A 27,780-nucleotide genomic window follows, 5' to 3' on the forward strand; every position below is an offset into this window, starting at 1 on the left:
CTAAAATTATAAGGAAGGAGAATGTTTATACACTGTAGCAATTAGAAACTAAAATCTTCTTGATATACAGTGTTCAACATTCCCCCATTCAAACATATCATTATACCTGCAGTTGTGGTCCTTTTCTTATGAAACTCATTCTTATTACAGGAATTCTCACGTAGGCCTGACACCCATTTACCTAGAAGTCTTTTGATTTCTGAAATCAATGGTTCAAACGTTTTGCCTAATGACTTTATGGATGTCGGGGCCTAGCCATATTCCTAAGTGCTTAATGAGATCCGTATTCCAAGCAAAGAAAAAACAGGTCTTAAGATTATATAGTACATCTAGGTCCATGTTAATTGCTAGAGCTTCAGTTTTAAGAACATTTACTTTATAGAGGCTTAGGGTGCCAAAAAGTCTTAAAAATTTCCTCAATTGAAGAGCTTGGATTGGTCAAAAGAATGGTCAGGTCGTCTGCTAAGAGAGCAATTTTTTCATTGCGGCCACCAATTGTGACCCCCTCTAATTTCTGGGAGAGTCTGATCTCTTGAGCCAATGGTTCCATTGCCAAAGCAAAGATCAGGGGGAAAGAGGACAGTCCTGACGTGTACCATTAGTTATGGAAAAAGCCTGTACCATTGTAATAAACTGTGGGGGAAAACCAAATGTCTCTAAAACCCGCCAGAGATAGTCCCATCGCACCCTGTCAAACACTTTTTCAGCATCTAATGACAGGGCTACGACGGGAAGTCCTAGTCTAGCAGATTCAAAAAAGACATTAAGTAGTTTGCATATATTGTCGGGGCCTTGTCTACCATGAGTAAAACCTACTTGGTCTACCTGCAAAATAGAATGTAGTAAATGGACTATCCTGTAGTAATTTGGAGCAAAGCTTGACATCAAGGTTTATTAATGAGATAGGCCTATAACTGGTGCAATATAATGGGTCTTTGTTTGGCTTAGGGATCGCAATTATAGATGCCTCCAGGAACTCCCTTGAGAATTTTCCAAGTTCCGCCACCTCCATGAATAAAGAACATAAAAGAGGTGCTAGATGTAATCTAAAGGTTTTATAGAAAGTGCCTGTAAATCCATCAGGCCCAGGGGATTTATTTGGTTTAAGCTGTTTGATAACACTACATATTTCTTTGATAGTAAATGGTTTTAAGTGTGAACTTCTTGAATCCTCACAGAGCGTAGGGAGCTTAAGAGAACCAAGGAACCCTTGCATTAGATCTGGAGAGGGAGTGCCTAGATTCTCTGACTCTGCAAGATTGTACAGCTTATAATAATAGTCGGCAAAGGCATTGCCAAGATTTTAGACCCATCTATTTCCAGGGCTTGAATCCTGGAGTGTGCTTTTCTAGCATTAAGTTTATTGGCCAGGAGCTCATTTGCTTTGTTGCCTTTGTAGTACATGAGTTGCTTGAACCTTGCCAGATTAGCTTTGACCTTATCTAGTTCCAATTGAAGAATTTGTTATCTAAGGGTGGCAATTTCATCTGAAATTGGAATGGTGGGGTTTTGTTTGTTAGTTTTTTTCCAGGTTCCTCAGTTTTACCATTAATTGACCTAGGGGACCCCCGGATTTTTTCCTATATTTGGCCAATTCAGAAATACAAAGCCCCCTAATGAATGCCTTAAGTGCTGCCCATATAGTTTGAAAAGAGGTCTGACCAGGTTTATTAAATTGAATAAATTCAATGAGTTTGCTTGTAAGAGTATCCCTGAAACTCGGTTCCTCCCATAGGTGACTAGGGAACCTCCATGTGTGTACACCCTTGGGGGCCTCAGATGGAGATATATCGAAGGAAACTCCGTTGGAGTCTTAATTTGGTTTTGAAGGCTTTACAGGCTCCTCTGTTTGAGCCTATGCTTTCTTTAGACATTAAACTACTTTCTTGGAAAGTGTTGTTTCTTTTGGCCTTCTCTTCTGTTAGAAGAGTTTCTGAATTATCCGCTCTCTTTTGTTAATCTCCTTTTCTGATTTTTCATCAGGATAAGGCAGTTTTGCGGACTTCATTTAAATTCCTACCTAAGGTTGTAAATTCTAACAACATTAATAGAGAAATTGTTGTCCCTTCTTTGTGTCCTAATCCTAAGAATTCTTTGGAAAGATCTTTACATTCTTTGGATGTGGTGAGAGCTTTGAAATATTATGTTGAAGCTACTAAAGATTTCAGGAAGTCTTCTAGTCTATTTGTTATCTTTTCTGGTTCCAGAAATGGTCAGAAGGCTTCTTCCGTTTCCTTGGCCTCGTGGTTAAAACTTTTCATCATCTAACCTATTTGGAGTCGGGTCAAGTTCCGCCTCAGCGAATTACAGCTCATTCTACTAGATCAGTTTCCACTTCCTGGGCTTTTAAGAATGAAGCTTCAGTTGATCAGATTTACAAAGCTGCTACTTGGTCTTCTTTGCATACATTTACTAAATTCTACCATTTTGATGTATTTGCTTCTTCGGAAGCAGTTTTTGGTAGAAAAGTTCTTCAGGCAGCGGGTTCAGTTTGATTTTTCTGCTTTTGAGTTAAGTTTTTTCCTCACATTTATGAGAATTAACTTATATTTTGGGTTGTGGATAATTTTTTTCAGCAGAAAATGGCTGTTTTTATTTGTATCCCTCCCTCTCTAGTGACTCTTGTGTGGAGTTCCAAATCTTGGGTATTGCTATCCCATACATTACTAGCTCATGGACTCTTGCCAATTACATGAAAGAAAACATAATTTATGTAAGAACTTACCTGATAAATTCATTTCTTTCATATTGGCAAGAGTCCATGAGGTCCACCCCCTTTTTTATGGTGGTTACGATTTTTTTGTATAAAGCACAATTATTTCCAAATTCCTTTGTTGATGCTTTTTACTCCTTTCTTTATCCCCCCACTTCTTGTCTATTCATTAAACTGAATTTTGGGTGTGGTGAGGGGTGTATTTATAGGTATTTTGAGGTTTGGGAAACTTTGCCCCTCCTGCTAGGATTGTATATCCCATACGTCACTAGCTCATGGACTCTTGCCAATATGAAAGAAATGAATTTATCAGGTAAGTTCTTACATAAATTATGTTTTATCAATCGTCTGCACTTTCTTGCGGTGGATTAGACACAATATTTTACGAGGTGTTTTTAGTACATACATCATTTCGCTCTCTGTAAGTGAAAGCGAGTATATCCACATGTCATGACATTTTATGTATTTTAAGGTGTTATCCATTGTTTATGATTCCTCTAACATGACATGTATTATTTTTATTCACAAAGATGTACAACATAATAAGCATAATAAGTATTTGGTCACTTTGATTATTAATATGGCACACCACACACTTAGGAATCTACTTACTCTATAGTACCTCAATCGTAATGAGGTAAGAGCCGCACAGTGCAGGAAAAGTCTGTAATAGACACCAGGCAAATCCGCTTCATATACCACCGGTTTCTTAGGCTTGTGTTCTGGTTTAGATTTATCCACCATAATAGCATGCAAAAAGAAAGAGAACAAAAAATAGTGCAATCCTGTCTCTTTATTTAGTAAAACACACTCTTGTTTTAAAATTGCTTACAATAGTTAACCTCAATAGTTATGAGATAATTTATGCACATATAAATGCAATTCACAAAGCACTCCTCTCAAGTAGTTTAGGAATCCAGCTTTCACACAAGTCCTGTATGTTGGTCCTATAACCAGAGCAAAACTAGTCAAAATCCTGACTAGTTTCAAAGGTACCCTCAATACCAGTTTTCTTCCACAGAGGATATTCAATGCCTCATTACGATTGAGGTACTAGATTGAGGTACTAGAGTGTAAGTAGATTCCTAATTGTGACCAGTCACCCCTTTATACATTTCTCATGTGGACTTTTGTGGTGTTTTCACTACAATTTTATATTTCAATTTTTTATATTATTATTGTTATATAATTATACATAACTGTTATATAATTTTACTACTGGAGAAGTTTTTATGTTTTATTAGGTACACCTGTTCAATTGCTTGGTAACATAAATTATTATTCAGCCAATCACATGGCAGCAACTCAATGCATTTAGACATCTAGATGTGGTGAAGACGACTTACTGAAGTTCAAACCGATCATCAGAATGTGGACAAAAGGTGATTTAAGTGACATTGAACATGGCATAGTTGTTGGTGCCAGTTGGGCTGGTCTGAGTATTTAAAAAAAACTGCTGATCTACTTAGATTTTCATGCACAACCATATCTAGGGTTTACAGAGAATGGTCCGAAAAAGAGAAAATATACAGTGAGCGGCAGTTGTGTGGACAAAAATGCCTTGTTGATGTCAGAGGTCAGAGCAAAATGGGTAGACTGGTTAGGGATTATAGAAAGGCAACAGTAACTCAAATAAAAACTCATTACAACCAAGGAATGCAGAATACCATCTCTGATTGCACAACACATCAAACCTTGAAGCAGATGGGCTACAGCAGCAGAAGACCACACAGGGTGCCACTCCTGTCAGCTAAGAACAGGAAACTGAGGCTACAATTCACACAGGTTCACCAAAATTTGACAATAGAAACTTGGAAAAACGTTGCCGGGTCTGATGAGTCTCGATTTCAGTTTGGACATTCAGATGGAAGGGTCAGAATTTTGCGTAAACAACACGAAAGCATGGATCCCTCCTGCCTTGTATCAATGGTTCAGGCTGGAGGTGGTGGTGTAATGGTGTGGGGATAATTTCTTGGCATACTTTGGGCCCCTTAGTACCAATTGAGCTTTGTTTAAACACCATGGCCTACTTGAGTATTGGAGGATAATGCACAAAGCTCTACTCAGCTCAAAATGGTTTCTTGAACATGACAATGAGTTCACTGTACTCCAATAACCTCCAAAGTCACCAGATCTCAATCCAATAGAGAACCTTTGGGATGTGGTGGAATGAGAGATTCACATCATAGATTTGTAACAATTAAAAATGAGAGGCGCTTTATATACATTATATATATATATATATATATATATATATATATATATATATATATATATATATATGCCTCCCCTCATTGTTACATGCCTGATGAAACAGTCAGCCAGTTAAGAAACACGTTGCATGCTTTGTTATGTGATTTTATCACAATAAATTTGTGTTTTTAAGTAGTTCTCTGCATTTATCCACATCATTCTTATTTGCTACACTGTTTTGATTAGTTTAGACAGCTGGTGTCTACAATATCCAGCCTGCCTGCTTGCACGGTCACACCGTGCATACCCAAATGTGAGTACCACTTTTTCACATTTATTTGAAGTCATCACAGATACCAGTCACATCTGCACTATGAGAAGCCTTGTGTTTTCTTAAAAGGTCACCTTACCCTGAATCCATACTAACACAAACAGAAAGAAGTTGTTGCCGTTATCAGTCAGCTGGAGACAGCAAAGCTCAGCCTGCCCATTTTGCACTACCTTTGTGCAAACAACTTTGTGAGTAAGCAATTGACAGCATTTACCTACCTACTTTTCTTATCTTGGATAACTGCACTATGAGGTGCTCTTCTTTATCTCTTTTTTAGATCATCCTTTGCACGCCCAATCTGCCAGAAGAAGAGCAGACTCAAGGACTTTTTGTTCTTTTTGTGCTATTTGATTTATTTCATTTGATTCATTTAGTAACCACTATTCACATTACACATTTGTTTTTTCTTTATTTCTTTTATTGAAGTTTTAAAAAAGAACAATTACAAAGCAGATGAATTTTGCCATGACTCAAAAAATACAAAAGTAGAATTCTCATAACATAAAAATGACACATACTTAAACTTCATACTAATAATAAATAGGCAGATATAATTGAAACCTCTCTTTTTATATTAATATATACCCCCTGATGTATTAATAGGCCACTTTTGGACCTGTATGCTGCAGTGAGTTTTTTAATGGAGCCAAGTTAGCTTGGTCTATAGCCACTTTTGAGCTTGGTAATGTGAAAAAACTAGATTTTATATATAATGAGAACAAGTAGTTTAACATCCCTTGTATAATGTGAAAGATAATATTAGAAAAGTATAACAAACATGAGCTAGAATGTGAATATCTAGTTCACTCTTACTAGTAGTAACATACAGTATATAAATCAACTCAATAAGTCTTGCAACTCAGGAGGGTCCTTTAAATGATTAAACATCCTTAGTTACCTCTGGGAACATAAAAAATAAAGCTATCTAAATAAGGCTTCTCTATAGGAAAACATAGACCTTACGACTTTTGATGTCCTAGTACACAGTAAGTTAATAAAGTAAGAAGAAAAGATTGGGGAATATGGAACTGCTTTTAAAATCACAAAACTGTAATTGTCATATCTGCTTGAACAAACAGAAACCCAATAAATATGAGGCTAAAGTAGACACCAGGTTTCCGGAGGTTCTGCTACAAGTGCTTTAGTCCAGTGAGAATATGCCAATTATTAGAGCTAAGATAAAGTTTAAGGGGGAACTAAAAGTTATACATCCCACACACTGCTGGCAGGAAACTTTGTGCTAGATAGATTTGAAGGTATCCATTAAAGTTGTAACCTCATTCTGAATGGTAATAAATTATCCGAATGAAGAGGTTGACCAACATATAAGTTGTGAATTGACACCAGCAATGTATTTATGTATTCCTAAAAAGCAGGGGGCATAATGTATGTGTATAGTAAGACTAAATGACAAAAGCAAGAATATTAGGGGATATCTGTACAAACTAAACAACGGGTCTTTCTTCTCACTGTAGACTTATGTAAGTAATGTAAGTTGTGTGGACTACTAAAATATTGCAGTTATGCAAACACAAAAGGTTTTGAGCATGGAATTTTTCAGTAATCTACTTCTCATTTGTTGGATCCCAGAATTACCATACCTAGCTCGGTACCTCCGGGTTACATTTTCAACCCATCCTTTATTAACGCTGAGCAGGTTTCTGTACTGAATATGGTACTCTAGTATGGGGCATGACAAGAGCAAAAATCTCTTATTAAGTAAGACATAGTTTTTAGCTATTACACTGTCTAAGCCAATTCCAGTATTGCGTAATGACAGGACTGTGGAACAAGGGAAACAAGAAACAATAAAATAAACTATGTATTATGGGGTAGCTCATCCAGCTATCTTAAATAGATGACAATGTGTAAGTTATCCAACTCCTATTTTACATATGCAGGAATGCCCCTCCTTCTCTCTTTGCTTGGCGGAAATTACAAACATTCATGAGGGCAGTAATTAAAAAACTTAGCTATTAAATTAGTTCACAGGTTAGTTTAGTCCTGTTTGTTATACAGTGATTTCGGCATATATGGATACGTCATAACTCTCATGTCCTTGACAACTCAGGTTTGCCATCCTTCATACAAAGGCATAGGAGATATAACAGGATGGTGACCGTAACTAATAAAACAGTGGGCGGCTGTGGCGATTCACCCAATATCAATTCTAAGTAATGTGTTCTGCATTCTGGAGCAATCACCAGTATGTTGGAATCTCCTAAACTCATGTGATTGCAATAACAGTTCTTTCATATGCCTGTCCACCAACGGCTGGGTCCCAAGATTGTCCGTACTCCACTCACATGGTCTGGCAGCATCTCTCCACAAATGTTTGTCATTTTGGCCAACAAGTCGATCCAGCTGAGAGGTTTCTTCCAACCACTTGAACGCAAATCCACAGTCAGTAGAGAATGCAACATATTCCTCTAAAGGAAGGGGTTCCAATATGTTCCTCTGCAGCTCCAAGTTAGGGGGGTCAGTCTGGGTTATATCCTTCTTCAGAGTTTATCCCTTATCAGCTTCAGAGCTTGATCGCTGTGAGGTAGGAATCGGCTGTAAATTTGTCCCCCCTATAACTCTTGGTGTAGGGGAAGCATCAGGTACAGCATGTTCCTTTTCAGGTAAGTCACAATCTTTGCCAAAACATCCATTGATCAGTCAGTGGAGTTTTGCAAAATGTTCCTCTAACAGCCTTATCAAAGTTTCTTCGAGGTTCTGCGCCTCCATGATGGCAACAGGGTACATCTTGTTTTGATGTGCTTGTCACTTTAGTCTCCCACTTGTAGCACATTAATTATCCTATTGCAGGATATCGTAACCCTGGAGTTTGGGGGGGTGGTATTGTACGGCAGCCCCAGACCTGCGTTGGTCACCTTACACAGGACTTGTTTCTTGTGGTTAACCCACGGCTCAAGCATTTCAGACAGCAAGATGTCCTCTAGGCCTGTGAAAAAGTCTGCCACTCAGCTGTCCCAAAGAGCATAGGCCAAAACACGATCAGAACATCCGCTCTTAGGATTTATTCACTCTTAGCACAATAGTTATTTCAGTAAGATGAGAAACTACAGGTATCTTGTAAGGAATTTTAATGAAAATCTGAGATTCTCCTGGAGCTTCACTAAGACGCGTCTTGCCGCTTTAGGAGTAGGCTGTATCCCCCCCCTTACACATTTTTATATTTTTACATTTTCTAAAATTTTCCACTTGAAACCTAAGTTTCACAATTTTCACTTGAAACCTAGGTTTCACTGTTTTTACAAAAAAATAAAACATTTACTAAAATTTACTATAAAATCTTATTACACCAACAACTTTTGCACCCTCTGTCAACTTTTGCACTTGCATGCTACATATGCTCATAGTTAAGCCAGAGACTACTACAGAAGTCATAACTAGGACTCCATATTTGTCATGCCCCCATCAGGTCTTGTACTCTGGTCTCCTATGTTGTGTTCCAGTTACATTTCTCTGATCCACCAGGAAACTTTGGTTTTGTATGCTTTCCTGTTGGCGTTCTGCTTTTTCTGTCAGACTTTCTAGCTCCATCTATTGTTGTTAATGTGTAATTAATTACTTAATTACTTTATCAAATGTTCTTGTTTCTGGATATTCTGTTTGCAAGTGAACCCTTGATTGACGCCTGATTTTGTACTCACTTGCTGGATTTTCTACTTTGCCTGTTTTCCGACCTAGCCTCTGGATTACCCTTGTACTGGATTTGCTAGAGAGATATTGATCCTGCTAGTCTGACCTTGTTTCCTGCTTTAAGGTTCAGTTCCTGAGCACTTTCTCAACTGCAGCTCCTGACTTATCTTTTTGCTGCACTTTTTGAACTGTCCTTATCCTCTGCAGCTCCAGTATACTTTGTTTGATGGGGCTCATGAGTACACCTCGTTCTCTGCAAACCATGAGCATACCTTTTTACTTCTGCATTTTATGAGTATTCCTGGCTTCTACTCCCTTATAGACTTTCAAGTCTTGCCGCACCTGGGACAAGTGTCAAGTCGGTCTCGTGTTTCCAGCTCCTGTGTTTCTCATCTCTGCTCAGCCTCTGCTGTGACCCGCCACTGCTCTGCCTCTGCTGTGACCTGCCACTGCTCAGCCTGCTGTGATTCGCCACTGCTCAGCCTCTGCTGTGACCTGCCACTGCACAGCCTGCTGTGATTCGACACTGCTCAGCCTCTGCTGTGACCTGCCACTGCTCAGCCTGCTGTGATTCGCCACTGCTCAGCCTCTGCTGTGACCTGCCACTGTTCAGCCTGCTGTGATTCGCCACTGCTCAGCCTCTGCTGTGACCTGACATTGCTCTAGCAACACTTGCACTTGACCTAGCCAGTATCCTGCCTGTGTTATACCAATTCCTGTATTTTTCACTAGCCATTATGCCTAAAAATAAAAAAGATACACTAGCGCCATAAAAAAGATACACTAGCGCTATTAAACACATGAGCTTTACTCTGCAGACCTGACACTAATTGTGACTATATTTTAAGATAAGTGGAAAAGCCGTTGCTGCTTTCAAAATAAGTGAGGAGATTCACTAAGCCAAATAGGTACTTTGATGTCTTTAAGTTAAACAAAGTCCTTGAAATTTTAATAAACCTCCATTAAAACATAAACTAATATTGGGGAAATCAGCCCAATAACATTGGATATGATGCTGCATTAATTCAAATTTGCTGTTAGTTGATCCATTCTTAAACATTTGGCATTACATTTTATTTTACAATGCCTATTAAATATTGGCAGATAACAGCATTCTTTAATTGTAACATTTCCTCAAGGAGAGTTTCTAAATAAATGCACTCAGCTTTTAATTACAATATTTTGTACTTTTAAAGCTAACCTATCATATTATGGCATTTTGTTATGCTTCTTGGACTGAATCCATTTTTGAGCTGAAAGGGTAAAGCCACATACAACTTTCCAAATTTGATTAATTTATGGATAAGCACCTGTTCCTGCTGCTATGACAACTGTTCCAGCTGGTTTCATTAATCAGTCCTCAGACACTATCATCAAGAAACTGGCTAAAGATCTTCACTGAAGGAAAAAGTCAATCGTATTCTAAATATTCTGTTTTACTGACACGGATTAACATTTCATCTGACTTTGTTACCATTATTAGGTAAAAACATTGAGTTCATATGTCTTTCATATGTATGATTTGCTATCACATGTGTGCACTTCTCTTGTATTTGATAATGCGTAAGAGTTCAATAGAGGAAAAAATAGTTTCATTTTCTAATTAGGTTTTTTCAATGAGGAGATGCTAATTATTAATATTATAATATAATATTGAAGCCTCAAATAAAGCTGAATTATTTTAATTATCATTTAATCCTTTACATTATCAATAGTTCTTTAAATACACAGATTTAGTATAAAAGAGGAAGTGTAAAACATATTAAACTTTATCCTAAAAATATTAAATTTAAGTGGGTTATCATGCAATACAATAGGTGCGTCATATGTAACAATAAGGGTTCTGGCAAATAAAAATCTAACAACAGATTTCTAATAGTGGCTCTCTGAAATTCACACCATGGTCCTTATAGCTGATGTTTATGACCAGTTTCTAGCCCCATTATCTATAACACTGTTATATTTAATACATTAAGTACTAGTATTAAAGAGAGTATTAAAGAGTGTTAACCCTATAAGTAACTCGCCAACAACTAACCATCTCTGCCACTGCCCCAGTCCCAGCCCACAATCACATCTGCTGTAATTGTTCTCTTAACCCCTACTGAAAACCTAGTTATTATTAATTAATATTATAGGTTAACCTGATTAATCAATCATGGAACACATGGAACACAAGGGGGAAGCCCCTAGGTAGAAATTAAAAGTACTTATGACAGCCCACAATTCTCCTTTCTTTTAAAAAAAGATACCTAAAATCAACTGTGGAACTTTTTCTGTCAGACAATTGAAAAAATAAACAAATTGGCAGGTGCAAAAAGAAATTATACTTCTTACAGGGATAGCCCTCTTTTAGCTACTTAACCCCTACAACTGCTAAGCCACTCCCCACCATAATCAACTGTATCTGCAACTAAGTCCTCACCATAATACCACTTAGCAACCAATGGACTTAACACAAAAATTAAGTACTATAAGTCCCCAACATCAAAAATACCAATTAAAATTCTAATTTAAGTACAACTAACTAATGAATGGTTAAAGAAACAATATTTTTCAAAATCTTCTATTCTTCCTTGCTACCACAAAAATAACTTTCTGTTGTTATTATATTACAGACAACAACAGTACCTGAGCCACTAAACCTTTGAGTTTTCTATTTATTGCTTGTGCGATATCCCAACACTGTGTTAGATCAAGTGCGCGAAAGCCAAAGGTGCTTGATATTAGACATGTGCATTAGTTTTTGGAAGAATCTTGCGCCTAGATTTAGAGTTCTGCGGCCAAAGGGGTGCGTTAGCTACGCATGCTTTTTTCCCACGCACCTTTTAAATACCGCTGGTATTTAGAGTTCACAGAATGGCTGGGTTTTCTGTGCGTTAGGCTCCAAAAAGGGAGCGTAGAGCATAATTTAACGCCACTGCAACTCTAGATACTAGCGGTGCTTACGGACGCGGACAGTTTCAAAAACATGCTCATGTACGATTCCCCCATAGAAAACAATGTGGCCATTTGAGCTGAAAAAAAACCTAACACCTGCAAAAAGCCGCGTTCAGCTCCTAACGCAGCCCCATTGTTTTCTATGGGGAAACACTTCCTACGTCTGCACCTAACACTCTAACATGTACCCCGAGTCTAAACACCCCTAACCTTACACTTATTAACCCCTATTCTGCCGCTATCGCTGACCCCTGCATATTATTATTAACCCCTAATCTGCCGCTCCGTACACCACCGCCACCTACATTATAGCTATGTACCCCTAATCTGCTGCCCCTAACACAGCCGACCCCTATATTATATTTATTAACCCCTAATCTGCCCCCCTCAACGTCGCCTCCACCTGCCTACACTTATTAACCCCTAATCTGCCGAGCGGACCGCACCGCTACTATAATAAAGTTATTAACTCCTAATCAACCTCACTCCCGCCTCAATAACCCTATAATAAATAGTATTAACCCCTAATCTGCCCTCCCTAACATCACCGACACCTAACTTCAATTATTAACCCCTAATCTGCCGACCGAATCTCGCCGCTAATGTAATAAATGGATTAACCCCTAAAGCTAAGTCTAACCCTAACACTAACACCCCCCTAAGTTAAATATAATTTAAATCTAACGAAATAAATTAACTCTTATTAAATAAATTATTCCTATTTAAAGCTAAATACTTACCTGTAAAATAAACCCTAATATAGCTACAATATAAATTATAATTATATTATAGCTATTTTAGGATTTATATTTATTTCACAGGTAAATTTGTATTTATTTTAACCAGGTACAATAGCTATTAAATAGTTAATAACTATTTAATAGCTAAAATAATTACAAAATTACCTGTAAAATAAATCCTAACCTAAGTTACAATTAAACCTAACACTACACTATCAATAAATTAATTAAATAAAATACCTACAATTACCTACAATTAAACCTAACACTACACTATCAATAAATTAATTAAATACAATATCTACAAATAAATACAATGAAATAAACTAACTAAAGTACAAAAAATAAAAACGAACTAAGTTACAAAAAATAAAAAAATATTTACAAACATCAGAAAAATATTACAACAATTTTAAACTAATTACACCTACTCTTATCCCCCTAATAAAATAACAAAGCCCCCCAAAATAAAAAAATGCCCTACCCTATTCTAAATTAAAAAAGTTCAAAGCTCTTTTACCTTACCAGCCCTTAAAAGGATCTTTTGTGGGGCATGCCCCAAAGAATTCAGCTCTTTTGCCTGTAAAAAAAAAACATACAATACCCCCCCCAACATTACAACCCACCACCCACATACCCCTAATCTAACCCAAACCCCCCTTAAATAAACCTAACACTAAGCCCCTGAAGATCTTCCTACCTTATCTTCACCTCGCTGGGTTTCACCGATCGGTCCTGGCTCCGAAATCTTCATCCAACCCAAGCGGGGGCTAGACATCCATCATCCAGCAGCTGAAGAGGTCCAGAAGAGGCTCCAAAGTCTTCATCCTATCCGGAAAGAAGAGGCGATCCAGACCGGCAACTATCTTGATCCAAGCGGCATCTTCTATCTTCATCCGATGAGGAACGGCTCCATCAAGAAGACCTCCAGCGCGGATCAATCTTCTTCCTCCGACGTCCAACTGAAGAATGACGGTTCCTTTAAGGGACGTCATCCAAGATGGCGTCCCTCGAATTCAGATTGGCTGATAGGATTCTATCAGCCAATCGGAATTAAGGTAGGAAAATTCTGATTGGCTGATGGAATCAGCCAATCATAATCATGTTCAATCCGATTGGCTGATCCAATCAGCCAATCAGATTGAGCTTGCATTCTATTGGCTTTTCCTATCAGCCAATAGAATGCGAGCTCAATCTGATTGGCTGATCGGATCAGCCAATCGGATTGAACTTGATTCTGATTCTGAAGATAGAAGATGCCGCTTGGATCAAGATGGTTGCCGGTCTGGATCGCCTCTTCTTCCCGGATAGGATTAAGACTTTGGAGCCTCTTCTGGACCTCTTCAGCCGCTGGATGATGGATGTCTAGCCCCCACTTGGGTTGGATGAAGATTTCGGAGCCAGGACCGATCGGTGATACCCGGCGAGGTGAAGATAAGGTAGGAAGATCTTCAGGGGCTTAGTGTTAGGTTTATTTAAGGGGGGTTTGGGTTAGATTAGGGGTATGTGGGTGGTGGGTTGTAATGTTGGGGGGGGGGTATTGTATGTTTTTTTTTACAGGCAAAAGAGCTGAATTCTTTGGGGCATGCCCCACAAAAGGTCCTTTTAAGGGCTGGTAAGGTAAAAGAGCTTTGAACTTTTTTAATTTAGAATAGGGTAGGGCATTTTTTTATTTTGGGGGGCTTTGTTATTTTATTAGGGGGCTTAGAGTAGGTATAATTAGTTTAAAATTGTTGTAATATTTTTCTGATGTTTGTAAATATTTTTTATTTTTTGTAACTTAGTTCTTTTTTATTTTTTGTACTTTAGTTAGTTTATTTCATTGTATTTATTTGTAGATATTGGATTTAATTAATTTATTGATAGTGTAGTGTTAGGTTTAATTGTAGGTAATTGTAGGTATTTTATTTAATTAATTTATTGATAGTGTAGTGTTAGGTTTAATTGTAACTTAGGTTAGGATTTATTTTACAGGTAATTTTGTAATTATTTTAACTATTTTAGCTATTAAATAGTTATTAACTATTTAATAGCTATTGTACCTGGTTAAAATAAATACAAAGTTACTTGTAAAATAAATATAAATCCTAAAATAGCTATAATATAATTATAATTTATATTGTAGCTATATTAGGGTTTATTTTACAGGTAAGTATTTAGCTTTAAATAGGAATAATTTATTTAATAAGAGTTAATTTATTTCGTTAGATGTAAATTATATTTAACTTAGGGGGGTGTTAGTGTTAGGGTTAGATTTAGCTTTAGGTGTTAATAAATTTATTACAGTAGTGGCGAAATTCGGTCGGCAGATTAGGGGTTAATAATTGAAGTTAGGTGTCGGCGATGTTAGGGAGGGCAGATTAGGGGTTAATACTATTTATTATAGGGTTATTGAGGCGGGAGTGAGGCGGATTAGGGGTTAATAACTTTATTATAGTAGCGGTGCTTTCCGCTCGGCATATTAGGGGTTAATAAGTGTAGGCAGGTGGAGGCGACGTTGAGGGGGGCAGATTAGGGGTTAATAAATATAATATAGGGGTCGGCGGTGTTAGGGGCAGCAGATTAGGGGTACATAGCTATAATGTAGGTGGCGGTGGTGTACGGAGTGGCAGATTAGGGGTTAATAATAATATGCAGGGGTCAGCGATAACGGGGGCGGCAGATTAGGGGTTAATAAGTGTAGGCAGGTGGAGGCGACGTTGAGGGGGGCAGATTAGGGGTTAATAAATATAATATAGGGGTCAGCGGTGTTAGGGGCAGCAGATTAGGGGTACATAGCTATAATGTAGGTGGCGGTGGTGTACGGAGCGGCAGATTAGAGGTTAATAATAATATGCAGGGGTCAGCAATAGCGGGGGCCGCAGATTAGGGGTTAATAAATATAATATAGGGGTCGGCGGTGTTAGGGGCAGCAGATTAGGGGTACATAGGGATAACGTAGTTGGCGGCAGTGTACGGAGCGGAAGATTAGGGGTTAAAAAAATTAAATATAGTGGCGGCGATGTGGGGGGACCTCGGTTTAGGGGTACATAGGTAGTTCATGGGTGTTAGTGTACTTTAGAGCACAGTAGTTAAGAGCTTTATAAACCGGCGTTAGCCCAGAAAGCTCTTAACTACTGACTTTTTTCTGCGGCTGGAGTTTTGTAGTTAGATTTCTATCGCTCACTTCAGACACGACTCTAAATACCGGCGTTAGAAAGATCCCATTGAAAAGATAGGATACGCAAATGGCATAGGGGGATCTGCGGTATGGAAAAGTCGCGGCTGCAAAGTGAGCGTTAGACCCTTTCCTGACTGACTCTAAATACCGGAGGTAGCCCAAAACCAGCGTTAGGAGCCTCTAACACTGGTTTTCACGGCTACCGCCCAACTCTAAATCTAGGCCCAAGAAAACCATGAAAAGGGTATTTTTTATGTGTTGTTTGCTTTACCAAAAACTAATACGGCTGAAAACTAAAAACAGTAAAAAAAGAGAATAAAACGCTTTATTTTCTTTTAAGATTTTCGTTTTTCATTTTTAGTTGGTGCATGCTGTTTTAATTATACAAGCAGGCATTAGCCCATTAATGCAAACCAGGAAGGAGCAGCAGAAGAGATTGACAGTTTCTCTCAGCCTGTCAGTGGAAGCCTGGGACATTTTCTAGCCAACCAGGGAAGTCAAAGAGCATTTTTTTTAACTTATTGCAGAGCTGCTTAGAGGCTCAGATCTGTGGAGGAACTGGAGGAGGCTATGGAAAAACACATCCGGTAGTTTTGTCACTGTAGCTTTATGCATAGCCATGCTGGTGGTACTGCTAAGTGGGTCAGTCATGATGTTTGTGTAACACTGGCCGAAAGTTGTGACCCAAACAATTGAAACAGACTGTCAGCCACTGATTTTAGTAGCTTCGGTGGTAGCTGGGGAAGAAAAGGGTCTGCGACTGGGGGGGGGGGGGCGGTTTCAGACAAAGTCATATTTAGTTGTCACGATAATCAAGAGGAAAATAAATACTATTTGGCAGACTTAGATCCACGCAGTGGAGAATTTAACTATGGGAACATGTATTCAAACTGTGAACTGTACTACTGATCATAGGCCCTCAACAATTCTCATAACTAACTACAAACACAGAGACTATTTCTTTTTTAAAAAAAAGAAATGGTTGCTGCCAGCAGAAACATTTTAAAAATAGTAAAAGTATATAAAAAAACAATTAACTGAGTGCATCTTCAGAACAAACAGACTCAGTAAACAACTGAAAAAATAAAATTTGTAGTTCAAAGCCAGCCCAGCAGCCACTTAGCTATGCAGCAATAGTTTTTATTGGTTTTTAAAATTAAAGTGGCACGTGAGAGTGTGTGTGCGGTGAGTAAAAATGGTTGTTGGTCGATGCAATACCATGGTGTTACTGACACTGCAAGAGTAAAACCACATTGCTATAATTCAACTGATGACAAATATGTGTGTTAAGGGGAATGTGTGGACATAATAAAATGGTTGATGCAATAACATGGTGTTACTGACACTGCATGAGTAACACCACATTGCACTAATTTAACCAACAAGTAGGTGGGTATGGAAAATTAGAGTGTAAATATGTACAGTATATATGTGACTGTGTACTGTTTTATTTGTTCTTTGTTTTAATCATTTGTAACTTAAATTGGAAGTACTTATTAAAGGGCCATAAAACTCCTAATGTTTCTTTCTTTCTTCAGATAGAACTTACATGTTTAAACAACTTTCCATTTTATTTCTATTATACACTATGCTCCAGTCTTTTTGTATCCTTTATCAAAGGAGTAGCAATTTACTACTGGGAGTTATCTGAACACACTGGTAATCCAATGACAAGAGGCATACATGTGCAGCCACCAATCAGCAGCTAACACCCAGCTCCTGAGCCTATCTAGATATGCTTTTCAACAAAGGATACCAAGTGAACTAAGAACATTAAATAATAGAAGAAAATTATCTGCTCTATCTGAATCATGAAAAAAACAAAACGTTTTGGGTTTTATGTACCTTTAACAAAAACATCACCATCCCGACAGAGAAGGTCATGAAAAATGCAACCAGAGCATAGATTTCTAAGCAACTTTTCATTTTATTTCTATTATTAATTTTGCTTCATTATCATGGTATCCTTTGCTGAAGGTGCAGCAATGCACTACTTGGAGGGAGCTAGCTGAACACATTGTTATTAGTGATGTTGCGAATAGTTCGCCGGCGAATAGTTCCCGGTGAACATAGCATGTTCGTGTTCGCCGCGCTGGGTGAACATATGCGATGTTCGATCCGCCCCCTATTCGTCATCATTGAGTAATACTTTGACCCTGTACCTCACAATCAGCAGGCACATTCCAACCAATCAGCAGCAGACCCTCCCTCTCAGACCATCCTACCTCCTGGACAGCATCCATTTTAGATTCATTCGGAAGCTGCATTGTTAGTGAGAGGAGGGACAGTGTAGCTGCTGCTGATTTAGTAGGGAAATCTATAGCTAGGCTAGTGTATTCAGAGTCCACTACAGTCCTTAAGGACTCATCTGATCTCTGCTGTAAGGAAAGCACCCCAAAAAGCCCTTTTTAGGGCTGCTTTTTTTTTTCTCCTGTGTAATCTAATTGCAGTTGCCTGTCTGCCAGTGTGTGTGTAAGGTTCACGGCGTATACTGTGCCCACTTGCCCAGTGCCACCACTCATATCTGGTGTAACAGTAGTGTAGATTTAAAAAAAAAAACACTTTTTTGACTCTGTTAAATAATAGCAATCAGTTTCCTTCACACGTGTGCATTTCAGTGCCTGCCTGCCAGGGCACAGTGTCACCCCAGTGCCACCACTCATATTTGGTGTAACAGTAGTGTAGATTTAAAAAAAAAACACTTTTTTGACTGTGTTAAATAATAGCAGTCAGTTTCCTTCACACGTGTGCGTTTCAGTGCCTGCCTGCCAGGGCACAGTGTCACCCCAGTGCCACCACTCATATTTGGTGTAACAGTAGTGTAGATTTAAAAAAAAAAAAAACACTTTTTTGACTGTGTTAAATAATAGCAGTCAGTTTCCTTAACACGTGTGCATTTCAGTGCCTGCCTGCCAGGGCACAGTGTCACTCCAATGCAACTCATATCTGGTGTAACAGTAGTGTAGATTTAAAAAAAAAAAAACTTTTTTGACTGTGTTAAATAATAGCAGTCAGTTTCCTTCACATGTGTGCGTTTCAGTGCCTGCCTGCCAGGGCACAGTGTCACCCCAGTGCCACCACTCATATCTGGTGTAACAGTAGTGTAGATTAAAAAAAAAAAAAAAACTTTTTTGACTGTGTTAAATAATAGCAGTCAGTTTCCTTCACACGTGTGCATTTCAGTGCCTGCCTGCCAGGGCACAGTGTCACCCCAGTGCCAAAAACTCATATCTGGTGTAACAGTGGTGTAGATTTAAAAAAAAAAAAAAAACTTTTTTGACTGTGTTAAATAATAGCAGTCAGTTTCCTTCACACGTGTACGTTTCAGTTCCTGCCTGCTAGGGCACAGTGTCACCCCAGTGCAACTCATATCTGGTGTAACAGTAGTGTAGATTTAAAAAAAAAAAAACACTTTTTTGACTGTGTTAAATAATAACAGTCAGTGTCCTTCACACATGTGCATTTCAGTGCCTGCCTGCCAGGGCACAGTGTCACCCCAGTGCCACCACTCATATCTGGTGTAACAGTAGTGTAGATTTAAAAAAAAAACAACACTTTTTTGACTGTGTTAAATAATAGCACTCAGTTTCCTTCACACGTGTGCGTTTCAGTGCCTGCCTGCCTGCCAGGCACAGTGTCACCCCAGTGCAACTCATATCTGGTGTAACAGTAGTGTAGATTTAAAAAAACAACACTTTTTTGACTGTGTTAAATAATAGCAGTCAGTTTCCTTCACACGTGTATGTTTCAGTGCCTATCTGCCAGGGCACAGTGTTACCCCAGTGCCACCACTCATATCTGGTGTAACAGTAGTGTAGATTTAAAAAAAAACTTTTTTGACTGTGTTATATAATAGCAGTCAGTTTCCTTCACACGTGTGCGTTTCAGTGCCTGCCTGCCAGGGCACAGTGTCACCCCAGTGCCACCACTCATATCTGGTGTAACAGTAGTGTAGATTTAAAAAAAGCAACACTTTTTTGACTGTGTTAAATAATAGCAGTCAGTTTCCTTCACACGTGTGCGTTTCAGTGCCTGCCTGCCAGGGCACAGTGTCACCCCAGTGTCACCACTCATATCTGGTGTAACATTAGTGTAGATTTAAAAAAAAACAACACTTTTTTTGACTGTGTTAAATAATAGCAGTCAGTTTCCTTCACACGTGTGCGTTTCAGTGCCCACCTGCCAGGGCACAGTGTCACCCCAGTGCCACCACTCATATCTGGTGTAACAGTAGTGTAGATTTAAAAAAACAACACTTTTTTGACTGTGTTAAATAATAGCAGTCAGTTTCCTTCACACGTGTGTGTTTCAGTGCATGCCTGCCAGGGCACAGTGTAACCCCAGTGCCACCACTCATATCTGGTGTAACAGTAGTGTAGATTTAAAAAAAAAAAAAACACTTTTTTGACTGTGTTAAATAATAGCAGTCATTTTCCTTCACACGTGTGTGTTTCAGTGCCTGCCAGGGCACAGTGTCACACCAGTGCAACTCATATCTGGTGTAACAGTAGTGTACATTTAAAAAAAAAAATACAATTTTGACTGTAATAGATTGAATAGCAGTTTGTTGTCTGCAAGCGTGTGTGTCAGGCCTACAGCGTCTACTCTGCCAACTTCTGCCAGTGCACAGTGCCACTCATATCTGTTGTCACAGTAGCTTGCACGCATAGTACCACTAATCGAAAAAAAAAATGACAGGCAGAGGCAGGCCACCCCACAGGGGCCGTCGTGTTCGTGGTGCTGTGATTCCCTTTGGCCCTAGAATAATGCCCACTGTTCAGAGGCCACGTAGCCCTAACTCAAACATTTCTGAGGACATAGTTGACTGGATAACACAGGACACCCAATCTTCTACAGCTTCCGCTCGGAACCTTGACGCACCATCCTCCTTCAGCTTAGCTTTGGGCACCTCTCAAGTTACCACTCGCCCGCCTGCCGCCACCACCAACACTAGCACCACAGCCGCTTCACTTGATCTGTCAGAGGAGTTATTTACACATCAGTTGGAAGAAATGAGCGATAGTGATGTGCAACCATTATTGCCAGAGGATGTAGATAACAGGGATATGTCTCAGTCAGGCAGCATTACACACATGGACGTATGGTGTGATGATGTTGTACCCGCTACTGCTTCCTTTGTTGACTTGTCAGATACAAGTGAAATGGTTGATGATGATGATGCATCCGTGGATGTCACGTGGGTGCCCGCTAGAAGAGAAGAAGAAGAGGGAAAGTTCAGATGGGGAGACAGAGAGGAGGAGGAGACGATTTGGAAGGAGGGGGAGGTCTTCGCAAGGAGCTAGTGGCACAGTCAGACAGCATGCATCGGCACCCGGGGTCAGCCAGACAGCACGCCAATCAACGCATGTTGTTGCCACCACCAGAATACCATCATTGCAGAGCTCAGCAGTGTGGCATTTTTTGTGTGTGTCTGCCTCTGACAACAGCAATGCCATTTGCAACCTGTGCCAAAAGAAACTGAGTCGTGGGAAGTCCGACACCCACCTAGGTACAACTGCTCTGCGAAGGCACATCACAAACACCTATGGGATCAACACATGAGTACAAGCAGCACACAAACTCAAAGCCGCCATCCTCCTCCTGGTCCAGCATCTTCAGCCACATCAACCACTGCTGTCCTCCTTGCCCCCTCTCAACCATCCGCCACTCCATGTCTCGCCTTGAGCAGTTCCTGCTCATCTGCCCACAGTCAGGTGTCTGTCAAGGACATATTTGAGCGTAAGAAGCCAATGTCACAAAGTTACCCCCTTGCCTGGCATCTGACAGCTGGCTTGACTGAACTCTTAGCCCGCCAGCTTTTACCAAACAAGCTGGTGGAGTCTGAGGCGTTCAAAAAAATTTGTAGCTATTGGGACACCGCAGTGTAAGGTACCCGGTCGAAATTTCTTTGCACAAAAGGCAATCCCCAACCTGTACTCGATTGTGCAAAAGGAAGTAATGGCATGTCTGGCACACAGTGTTGGGGCAAGGGTCCATCTGACCACTGATACCTGGTCTGCAAAGCATGGTCAGGGCAGGTATATCACCTACACTGCGCATTGGGTAAACCTGCTGATGGCTGCCAAGCATGGAATGCGTGGCTCTACAGAGGAGTTGGTGACACCACCACAACTTGCAGGCAGGCCTGCTGCCACATCCTCTACTCCTCCTACTCCATCCTCTTCCATAACCTCCTCGGCTGAGTCCTCTTCTGCTGCTGCGTCTTGCTCCACATCAACGGCACCCCCCCCCCCCCAGCTCCCTTTCCCGGATACGGTAGTGTCACGCCGTCTTGGGGTTGACTTACCTGAAAGCAGAGAGTCACACCGGACCAGCACTCCTGTCCACCCTGAATGCACAGGTGGATCAGTGGCTGACTCCGCACCAACTGGAGATCGGCAAAGTGGTTAGTGACAACTGAAGCAATTTGGTGGCAGCATTGAATTTGGGCAAGTTGACACATGTGCCGTGCATGGCACATGTGTGTAATCTGATCGTACAACGCTTTGTGCATAAGTACCCAGGCTTACAAGGCATCCTGAAGCAGGCCAGTAAGGTATGTGGCCATTTCTGGCGTTCCTACACTGCCATGGTGCACTTTTCAGATATCCAGCGGCGAAACAATATGCCAGTGAGGCGCTTGATTTGCAACAGCCCGACACGTTGGAATTCAACACTCCTAATGTTCGACCACCTGATCCAACAAGAAAAAGCCGTTAATGACTATTTGCATGAACGGGGTGCTAGGACAGCCTCTGAGGAGCTGGGAATTTTTTTGCCACGTTACTGGACGCTCATGCGCAATGCCTGTAGGCTCATGCGTCCTTTGGAGGAGGTGACAAACCTAGTCAGTCACACCGAAGGCACCATCAGCGACATCATACCATTTGTTTTCTTCCTGGAGCGTGCCCTGCGAAGAGTGCTGGATCAGGCCGTAGATGAGCGTGAAGAGGAAGAGGAAGAGTTGTGGTCACCATCACTACCAGAAACAGTCTTATCAGCATCGCTTGCTGGACCTGCGGCAATGCTGGAAGAAGATTGTGAGGAAGAGGAGTCAGAGGAGGAATGTGGCTTTGAGGAGGAGGAGGAAGACCAACCACAACAGGCATCCCAGGGTGCTCGTTGTCACCTATCTGGTACCCGTGGTGTTGTACGTGGCTGGGGGGAAGACGATACCTTCAGTGAGATCACTGAGGACAAGGAACGGGACATGAGTAGCTCGGCATCCAACCCTGTGCAAATGGGGTCTTTCATGCTGTTGTGCCTGTTGAGGGACCCTCGTATAAAAAGGCTGAAGGAGAACGATCTGTATTGGGTGTCCACGCTACTAGACCCCCGGTATAAGCATAAAGTCCCTGAATTGTTACCAAAATACCACAATTCGGAAAGGATGCAGCAGTTCCAAAAGAAATTAAAAAGTATGCTTTACACAGCGTATAAGGGTGATGTCACAGCACAATGGGAATCTAACAGGGGAAGAGGTGAAAGTAATCCTCCTCCTCCCACGACCTCGCCGGCAAAGACAGGATGCTTTACAGACGTGTTGTTGATGGAGGACATGCGGAGCTTTTTAAGTCCTACGCATCGCCACAGCCCTTCGGGGTCCACCCTCAGAGAACGACTCGACCGACAGGCAACAGACTACCTCGCCTTAACTGCAGATATCGACACTCTGAGGAGCGATGAATACATTGACTACTGGGTGTGCAGGCTTGACCTGTGGCCTGAGCTATCCCAATTTGCGATAGAACTTCTGGCCTGTCAGAAAGGACCTTCAGTGCAGCAGGAGGTATTGTCACTGAGAAGAGAAGTCGCCTAAGTCAAAAAAGTCTAGATTACCACACCTTTATTAAGATGATGGATCCTGAAGGGACTGACAGTGGGCGATACATTAGACTAAAAAAGGCCTGATGAGATGAGCTGCCTTGGGCTAAAAATGGTCCACACACTGCTGTATTTGATCTCTGAATGCCGGATGACTTGCGTGACTTATCCGCCACCAACTAGGGTTCAAGCCGCAATGTTTTAGGGCACTTTCTGCCTGGGAAACAAAGATCAATTTTTCTGGCCGCTGCTACAGCAGCGGCTGCAACAATACCTAATTTTTCAGCCATGTGTACATGCCTAATTTTTCTGGCCTCTGGTGCTGCACTGTCGCTTCAAAAACCAAACCAAAAAAAAGCACATAACAGGGATTAAGGTGATAGGTATAGTACTACTTAACACACCACTCCTATCTGGTGGCACATTAGATTGCATGCGCAGTGCCCCAAATTTGAAGTAGGAGGACCGACCAAGCATCTTTTTCCATCTCCCGGTTCCTAAAATCGATGCCATATACACATCCCTTGATAGGGGACATAACAGGGATTAAACTGATAAGTATAGAACTACTTAACACACCACTCATATCTGGTGGCACATTAGATTGCACGCGCAGTGCCCCAAATTTGAAGTAGGAGGACCGACCAAGAATCTTTTTCCATCTCCCGGTTCCTAAAATCGATGCCATATACACGTCCCCTGATAGGGGACGTAACAGGGATTAAACTGATAAGAATAGAACTACTTAACACACCACTCCTATCTGGTGGCACATTAGATTGAACGCGCAGTGCCCCAAATTTGAAGAAGAAGGACCGACCAAGAATCCTTTTCCATCTCCCGGTTCCTAAAATCTATGCCATATACACGTCCCCTGATAGGGGATGTAACAGGGATTAAACTGATAAGAATAGAACTACTTAACACACCACTCTTATCTGGTGGCACATTCGATTGCACGTGCAGTGCCCCAAATTTGAAGTAGGAGGACCGACCAAGCATCTTTTTCCATCTCCCGGTTCCTAAAATCGATGCCATATACACATCCCCTGATAGGGGACGTAACAGGGATTAAACTGATAGGAAAAGTACTACTTAACAAACCTTATAATAACGCAGAGAGAGGCAATGCTGAGAGAGGAGTCTGAAGAAGAGGAGTCAGAGGAGGAAGGTGGCTTTGAGGAGGTGGAAGACCAAATACAGCAGGCATCCTAGGGGGCTTGTTGTCACCTTTCGGGGACCCTTGGTGTTGTACATGGCTGGGTGGAGGAAGAGAACTTCAATGACATCAGTGAGGACAAGGAACGGGACATGGCTAGCTTGGTATCCAACCTTGTGAAAATGGGGAGTTTGCGGTTGTGCAAATGGACTGTTTGCGGTTGTTTGCTGTGTTTTAAAGGGACAGTCTAGGCCAAAATAAACTTTCATGATTCAGATAGAGCATGCAATTTTAAACAAGTTTCCAATTTACTTTTATCACCAATTTTGCTTTGTTCTCTTGGTATTCTTAGTTGAAAGCTTAACCTAGGAGGTTCATATGCTAATTTCTTAGACCTTGAAGCCCACCTCTTTCAGATTGCATTTTAACAGTTTTTCACCACTAGAGGGTGTTAGTTCACGTATTTCATATAGATAACACTGTGCTCGTGCACGAGAAGTTATCTGGGAGCAGGTACTGATTGGCTAGACTGCAAGTCTGTCAAAAGAACTGAAAAAAGGGGCAGTTTGCAGAGGCTTAGATACAAGATAATCACAGAGGTTAAAAGTATATTATTATAATGTGTTAGTTATGCAAAACTGGGAAATGGGTAATAAAGGGATTATCTATCTTTTAAAACAATAAACATTCTGGTGTAGACTGTCCCTTTAAACGGGGAGTTTGGTCTGTCACTGTGAAGGGGGCGTAACCCTTACACTACCTGATCGATACAGCATCATACCTGATGTTTTAAAGCACGTTATTCCAAACAATTTAGGAATGTTAGGTGATTTATGCCCTTTATGGCTTAAAACCAGAATCTGCATCAACTATGTAATTTTCCATGGGAGTTTTGCCATGGATCCCCCTCCGGCATGCCACAGTCCAGGTGTTAGTCCCCTTGAAACAACTTTTTCATCACTATTGTGGCCAGAAAGAGTCCCTGTGGGTTTTAAAGTTCGCCTGCCTATTGAAGTCTATGGCGGTTCGCCCGGTTCGCCCATTCGCGAACAGTTGTGGAAGTTCACTTTCAACGTTCGCGAACCCAAATTTTTAGGTTTGCGACATCACTAATTGGTATAAGCCAATGAGAAGAGGCATATATGTGCAGCCACCAATCATCCACTAGCTCCCTTCCTGCTTCTGAGAGATGATTGGCCGACGGCAACAGAACCTAAGCACAGGAAGGGGGTTATTAGCGCAGCGATTACAACATTTATAAACATATATGTATATGCTGATATACATATATATTTACCAGGAACACACAGTTTCTATAGACCCCAATGTAAAGGCACATTTCCGTGCCGTTTTTTTTCTAACAACCCACTCCCACCAACTTTAGACCCCTAAAAACTGCCTAGTGTAGTTGTTTTTTATTTAGGGCATTTATGACACTTTTAGAAAATTAATCAGAGATTGGATCACTGGTTAATTTTCTGAGTACTAATTGCTACTGGAAATTGCCCATTAGCGGGTGCATGATAATTTAGTGCTCCACTTGTAATCTAGCCCATATGGTAAAATAAGTAAAATAGCATACCTGTGGTTTTAATTAACAGAGAATTAAGAGTTAGAGGTAGATTTATTATGCAGGGGGTGGTGCATTCTAAGCCCATTGTTTCAGGCTCGTCACCTAAAAGGAAATACAATCGGGATGATAGACACCCCCTGAGCAGGGGGCGGCATTGCACATAAATTTCACCAGAAATGCTTGCGCAATGTTAAATGCAAATAGCGTATGCTGTCACCATTTAGCGAGGTTGAGTGGACATGATTCGCTGCAGTGAATCTTGTCTGTTTGAGCTTTGGTAAATTTACCCCTTAGACTGACTGAGGCAGAGAGACACTGATGCATGGTAAAAGTCTGTATAATTACTGTACTATATAGCTGGAGAGAATAAAGAGACGAGTGTAAGCAGAGTTCTTATGGAGCATTTGTCAAACAATAATATCCTAATAGCTATATTGTTTGTATTATATATATGTGTATATATATATATATATATATATATATATATATATATATATATATACTCTATATTACATTCTACATTTATAACTCTAAAATGCACACTTATAAACCGCACATTTAAAGAACCCCACATATGCTGTAAACTACAGATGCAGTAACAATCAATCATTGTAGGATCATTGATATTAACAGAAAAAAAAAATAATACAAATGTAGTATATGCTAATTAATTTATAAAAATTTTTTATTAGAAATTAGTGACAAATATAAAGTCAATTCGAATACTCTAAACATTAATAATTTTAAATAAATGTCTAAATATCTATTTGTTTCTTTTGTTAGGCAGTTTTAGGCCGATTCAACATGATATTTCTGTACTCTGGCCAAAAGCTTGGAATGCTGTTAGGCATCAGGACCTTGGAGAGCACCTTGTTGCTTTCAAAACATAAGAGAGCAGTTAAGACTCCATCAGTGTCAGCAATAAACAAGACGTTGGCAGTTGACCATTTTAGCTCTTTTAGATGAGATCAGCAGGGCCAATGATGCCAGAACACTTTAGTTACAAATAGGTGACATTTATTTTGAATGTGACTGCATTCTTTGAAAAACAAGAAACACTAACCCTGAGCATGATGTATCAGAGCAATTTGCTAGGGAAGTTATATAGAAAATAGATTACTTACCCTTATGAATTACTTTAGCAGCACATTAATCATTTAGTGATTTTTTTATAAACAGTCATAGTATGCCAATGACAATTGGGTCAGGTCCATAAGTCTTCATCTATCAAATACATAAATCAAATTGATATTTCATGAGCCAGCAGCCAGAACACTTTTTTAATATTTAAAATATGAAATAGATAATGGAAACTTGCTAAAAAAAAGAGACTGATCTATATTCCAATAAAGTGAATTTAAAATATAGGCTATAATAAAATAAAATCAATAACTGATTATGGAAGAAACTTCAAGAACATAAACTGAATATCAATTGCCAGTTTAAGAAGAATGATAAAACAATAATACAGTACAGCATACTGGAAATTTGTAAGGAAC

The sequence above is a fragment of the Bombina bombina genome, chromosome 6 (assembly GCF_027579735.1).
Source record: "Bombina bombina isolate aBomBom1 chromosome 6, aBomBom1.pri, whole genome shotgun sequence".
In the NCBI taxonomy this organism is placed as follows: Eukaryota; Metazoa; Chordata; class Amphibia; order Anura; family Bombinatoridae; genus Bombina; species Bombina bombina.